General features: G+C 48.7%; 1 long non-coding RNA gene across 2 annotated transcripts; it reads right to left on the minus strand.

The window, feature by feature from the left end:
- LOC110398880 lies at positions 1,058-5,523 on the minus strand. Of its 2 annotated transcripts, XR_002438720.1 has the most exons (4): positions 5,408-5,523; positions 1,557-1,823; positions 1,325-1,451; positions 1,058-1,197 (listed from the first exon to the last, which is right to left on the minus strand). It is a non-coding gene; the product is annotated as an uncharacterized LOC110398880 (long non-coding RNA). The 2 variants fall into 2 exon arrangements; XR_002438719.1 differs by having other exon boundaries at positions 1,325-1,823.

Raw genomic sequence — 5,523 nt, forward strand, 5'->3', positions numbered from 1 at the left:
ACCCCTCCCTCATTTTCAAGACGAGGATCTCTGAAAACGCAGCATTCAAAGAACGGGACTGTCAAAAGCACAAAGCATTTTAACGAGGCGAAACATCCTGCTAAGTCTTTCGGTTTATTGGTGTTGAGCATGTTCCAAGCCCTAAGAAAAGGACTCAGAAAGAAGCTATTAAAATAGTTGGCTTACGGGACCTGCAGTGTAAGCACAATTAAAATCAATCCAGGTCTAGTTTTACCTAGAAAGCTTATCATTGACAGGAACTTGTTTTTAAAAGGTGAAATAAGCGCCTTTAGTAAAAGACATCCAGCTGACCTTATGGTGCAGCAGTATCGCCCAGTGCAGGGAGAAGAGGCAGATAATGTTTGGCCATGTTACAGCACTGAGTCCAGCCAAGGGAATGGATGCCCTTGCTCTCCTTCATCCCCATGGCACCTTCTGGTCTTCTCTGAAGGCCACCAGAAGCTACAGGAAGGTTCTTGTTGCCCACAACAAACTCCTTGGTGTCACCCAGCACTCTGTGCTTGGGGAGGTGTGGTTTCTCCAATCAGATGAGCACCGTGAGGAGCCTGCGAGTCATCTCTCCCATGTGTCCTGCTTTGATGGATCCAGGACTGGGAGTCAGTGAAAGCGGCTGAGTCAGCTAGTGCTTCTTCTTAACTTTTTCCTTGTAAAAATGGGGCTCTGAATGCTATTTCAGAAAGGAAGTCAAAGCAGTGTTTTCCACTTCCTGGGTAAATGCTCCAATTGCTGTGCTTTTATAAAAGAAGGATGGGCTACAGTAACTCCTACAACTAATTGCCTCCATTCCTATCGCGTGTGTGGGCTCTGACAAACCCTGCTAAGCCATAAAGCAGCTCAAGCTGCCAGACCAGGGGGAAAGACTTACTTAAGTGATCTGAAAGATGTGACTGCGTGAGTTTATAACTGCTGCTCAGCTGACTTCCCACGGGAAAAAAAGAAGGCACGTGGGGGAATGAGCTCTCTGAGGATCACCCCATGTGCGTTTGGAGTCATGTGCAAGGTCCATCTTTTCCACAGAGACACAGGACAGCCCCTGAAGACACGTTCTGAAGGTTTATTGGCGCTGGTGAGCATCCAGGAGACCAAATAGGAGGTAGAAATCCAAGGCTGCCCTGCTCCATCCGTGAAGGTTGTGGGCATTGTTGAACTTGGGCTCTGGGAGCAGCAGGAGGACAACTGCAGCAGGGTGATAACGTGAGACTCCCAATCACACGGACGCCTCCTCAATTTTATCACCAAAATGTTATCATTTGTCATTTTTTGTGTCATCATCATTGCATTTGCTCCCGATACCAACTCTCACCTGAGCATGAAGAGTGGCATGCAGAAGAGAACGTAACAAGGCATCACTGGAGCCTCTCTGTGTAGCTGGTATCTGTTGGCAAGGCAGACGCAGTGGAGGACACACAAGCCAGCACCTCACAAGCATCCTGGGGAGGGAAGAGGTGAGACGGCCAACCACCAAACATGGACAGTTTATCACAGCACACAGTGATCCCCTTAAAAGGCAAACAAAGGAAAGGCACATCTCATACCAACCACAATCTGAAATCATATTCAGATGTTCTGCTCTCCTCCAGCCTCTGCTCATTCAGTACCATGGTAGCTCTTAGCTTGATATTCCCAGGACATTTTTTTCCATTAAATGCTACATTTCCAGGAACTTGTATATGACATTTCACTCAGCAGCCACATGAACTACATTTCCCTCTCTTTACGTACAACAGCCTGAACTGATTTTGCAGTGACTGGCCAGCCTGCTCTTCTTTCTTCAAGGCAGCTTCGTGGATCTGCAAGCATAACTGGACATAAAAAAAAGAAGAAAAAAAAGAAGAAAAAAGTAGCAATCTGTTGCGAATAGGAGCAGGCTGGATGCTTGGGGCTTTTAATCTCTGCCTTAGTGCTGAGCCTCTGCTATTGCAGAGACAGGATGCCAGCTCTCCCAGCTAGTGCCTGCTGCTGGTGGTTGATCAGATGGGGATTAAAAAGTTTGGGGCAGGGGTTCTGCATGTTTTCAGCTTTGAAATTTCAGCTCTTCCCTACCCTAGAGGAGTGCTGCTCTGAGTGAAGCCATCTATCTGTCTGTATGATTCAATAGCCCATTCCCTCACTCTCAATTCTCCTCCTTGGGCTTGGGGAAAAGAGGTGGCAAATTTAGAGATTTGGGAAAAAAAGAAAGTGATGTAAGCCAGGCAGAAGAGGAGAACTGGAAACCCTGGGACACTTGGCTCCATGGAAGACAGAAGCAGCACACCCTTCAGAGAAGGGCAGCAGGCAAAGGAACGCCTATTACCCCTGCTCAGAAGGCCACAAGAGTCTTCAGCCATGGGAAAGGGTTCCTGCTGCCATTACAGAGCCCTGTAGAAGTTGTCTGGGAAGGCAAATACTAATTAGCTTAGAATGTATCATGCCAATGCAGGCTCAGCTCTGGCATCTTCCCCCAGCTCTCCCAAATGCAAAATCCTGTCACCCCATTTCTAATGACTGCCCATGGACAAAGCCAAAGCTCCATGGTGTTTCTGTGCAGAATAGTGGCTGGGAGAGGTCTTTGTTCAGGACTGAGATGAAGACCACAGCCTCCGTAGTGCAGCTGTTTTGCTATGCTGTATGCTTTCTTCCAAGCCCATCCCAAACTTGTGCCTAACAAGGGCCATTTTATTTTAATAAAAAGTTGGACTTAAAAAGCAAATCATCTGGATTGAGTCGTGTATGGGGTCACTGCTCCCAGGGCTGAGCAACCCAAGTGCAGTTTTGCTGGACACCATCCTAGCGATCTGGTCACCTGGTTCTTGTGAAGAAGAGGAACCATCTGAAGACAAAATTGGTGGAAAAGGCAAAGGTGTCAGTGTCAATGTGGAGGGGCCGGTTCTGCTCCACAAGGAGTGTTGCGTGGTCATTTACCATCGTGATTTGAAGCAATCATTACTGAAGTCCTCCCTTTCTTCCAGAACCCATATATACACCCCTATATTTTATACGCTTTCCGTGTCCAAATGTGTCAAACTCTCTTTGGTGCCATTACTCGCCAGCTGTTTTTTTTTTTTTTTTTCAATTTTTTTTTTACTTCCAGAATGGAGTGCCAGCTCCTCCACGCCTCTTGGGACACAATGGGGTAAGTGCTGATAGCATCACACTCCAAGCACGAGCAGTGCTGCCTCCTGCAGCCTGGCCAAGCCAAACTTTTCCATTAGAGTGCTGCGAATTCACAGCTATTGCTAGCAGCTTTCCATGGAGACGCTGTATCCTCTTGCAATATATAATCTTACCCAGAATGGTTTTGAAAGACCGTGAACTCGATCCTGCCAAAAATAGTCTGTGCAGCCAAAACAAATCAGCAGAAGATCTTTAGCGTTTGAGCTGGCCCGTGAATTACATTTTTCACCTTTTTCAAAGGATATGTTTCTTGACATCCATGAAACCTTCATTTGGCTTCTAATAACCCTAACTATTCCTTTAAGTGTAGCAGAGGCATTTGAATTATAATGTCAGGGCTCGGTAAGCAATCAGCTTCAAGGGCATAAGAGAAATGACATGCCAGCAGCAACTTTAGCCCTAAAAGTGCCTGTGTGCAAGCTGGCAGATGTATCCTAAGAATGTGTTTATTTGCATTTGGTTTATGTGGTTTTGGTGACCTTTCGTTAAAATCAGCCAGTGCCTTACAGGCAGTGAGCTGCACGCTCACTGAAAAGAAATGCAGTAAAATGATCCAGTAAGGGCCCTTCTGCTGAACATCACATTTCTGCTGAATATGACATCCTCGCCTCAAAGGCAGGGATGGCTGAGGCTCAGGTTGAAGTCATGCTGTTTGTGGATGGGTGGCTGCATGGACATTGCCCCCACGTTCCTGAGGAAGAACAACTGCCCAGAAGCAGTTCTCATAGCAGATATAAAGTTTAGCTTGTGGGGTACAACCTGCAGAGCTGAAACCCAAGCCTGAGAAAACACAACTGCAAGAGATAGCACTTCACTAGTCATCTTTGAGCAGTCGGGATGTAACAGCCTGCTGCTCTCAGCAGCCTGAACCGTGGGCCGTTATTGCTACTGCCAATTGAAGCCTTATTTTAAGAGAGTAAACTAGGATTGCTGCTGAAAAAGGGTCAAAAAGAGCCCAGTGCAAACTCATGCTCATTTAGTGCACTAGTTTTGTGAATGCTTTTGTGATGATTTTTATAACCCCATTTGGGAATCCTAAGCTGAAAGACAAAGCTGAGTTTTGTGGGTGGTCACTCCAGACCCATAAGTTGCCTGTCTGCCCATAAGTCCCTAAGTGAGGTGCATTAGGAAATTCCTGGAGTCTGAAATCTCCACCATGTCTGAACTGCAAATAAAAACCGGGTTTAGAGGGGTTATTCTGGGTTTAGAGGCTGAGGACATTGTCTGTGGGGAAGCTGCAGCATAGAGGGCTCTCTTGCAATCGCTGGTGTTGTCCAGTCACCCAGCTGAAGACTCGCATGTAATTTTGAATTCCATTTTCAGCTGTTTTATTTTCTTATCATGCCATTGCAAGGGCAAAACTTCCTCTGTCTTTCCAGTCTCACAGCTCTGGGCTGAGACTCTCTGACTAAAGCCCCTCGGGGCCAACCAGCAGCTTTGGGCTCACCACAGGCAACAGTCAGGATGGATATTAGGAAGGATTTATTCTCAGAAAGAGCAGTGAGTCACTGGCATGGGCTGCCCAGGTAGGTGGTGGGGTCACTGTCCCTGGAGATGTTCCAGAGCCGTGGAGATGTGGCACTGAGGGACATGGTCAGCGGCATGGTGGGGTGGGCTGGGGTTGGACTTGGGGATCTTAGGGTTCTTTTCCAACCTTAATGATTTTGTGATTCTATGAACTTTGGCTGGAGTCAGAACAGCCATCCTGTGTAGATCAGGGAGTCTCCTCCCTTAGTGAAACACAACCCTGTTGCCAGCCCTTCGTCCTGAGAGCACAGAGTTGTTCCCCAGGGCTCAGCTCTAGGGCCAGTTCTGTTCCATGTTTTTATGAGTGAACATGACATGGGAGTGGAATGCTGCTGGCTCCCTGCAGGGACGCTGGGCAATCAGCAATAGCATGAAGCTCTGCAGAGGAAAATGCTGGGTGCTGCACCTGGGACAGAGTAATGCTGGGCACAGGGATGGAGTGATGCTGGGAGACAATTGGCTGGGGAGCAGCTCGGGAGGGCGGAACTGGGGTGATGGCTGGCAGCAGGCTAGGCACAAGCCAGCAGTGTGCCCGGGCGGCCAGGGCCAACAGCTCCTGGCTTCCATCCGAAGCGGCGTGGTATAGGACTGGGGAAGGACATGAGTTGCTGAACGTGTTAAGAGAAGAGTCGGGACAAAGTTATTACGGGGGTGACTGAGCACCGGAACGGGTTCCCTGGGCGGGCGGTGGATGCCTCGTACCTACCGTCGTTCAGCGGGCACGGGACAACACTTAACTTTCGGTCAGCGCCGGACTCGATGCCGCCAAGTGCTGAGGGGCGGGCCCGGGCCCGGGGCGGCCCTGAGGCGGCGGCGCGGGGC

The sequence above is a fragment of the Numida meleagris genome, chromosome 4 (assembly GCF_002078875.1).
Source record: "Numida meleagris isolate 19003 breed g44 Domestic line chromosome 4, NumMel1.0, whole genome shotgun sequence".
Taxonomy (NCBI): Eukaryota; Metazoa; Chordata; class Aves; order Galliformes; family Numididae; genus Numida; species Numida meleagris.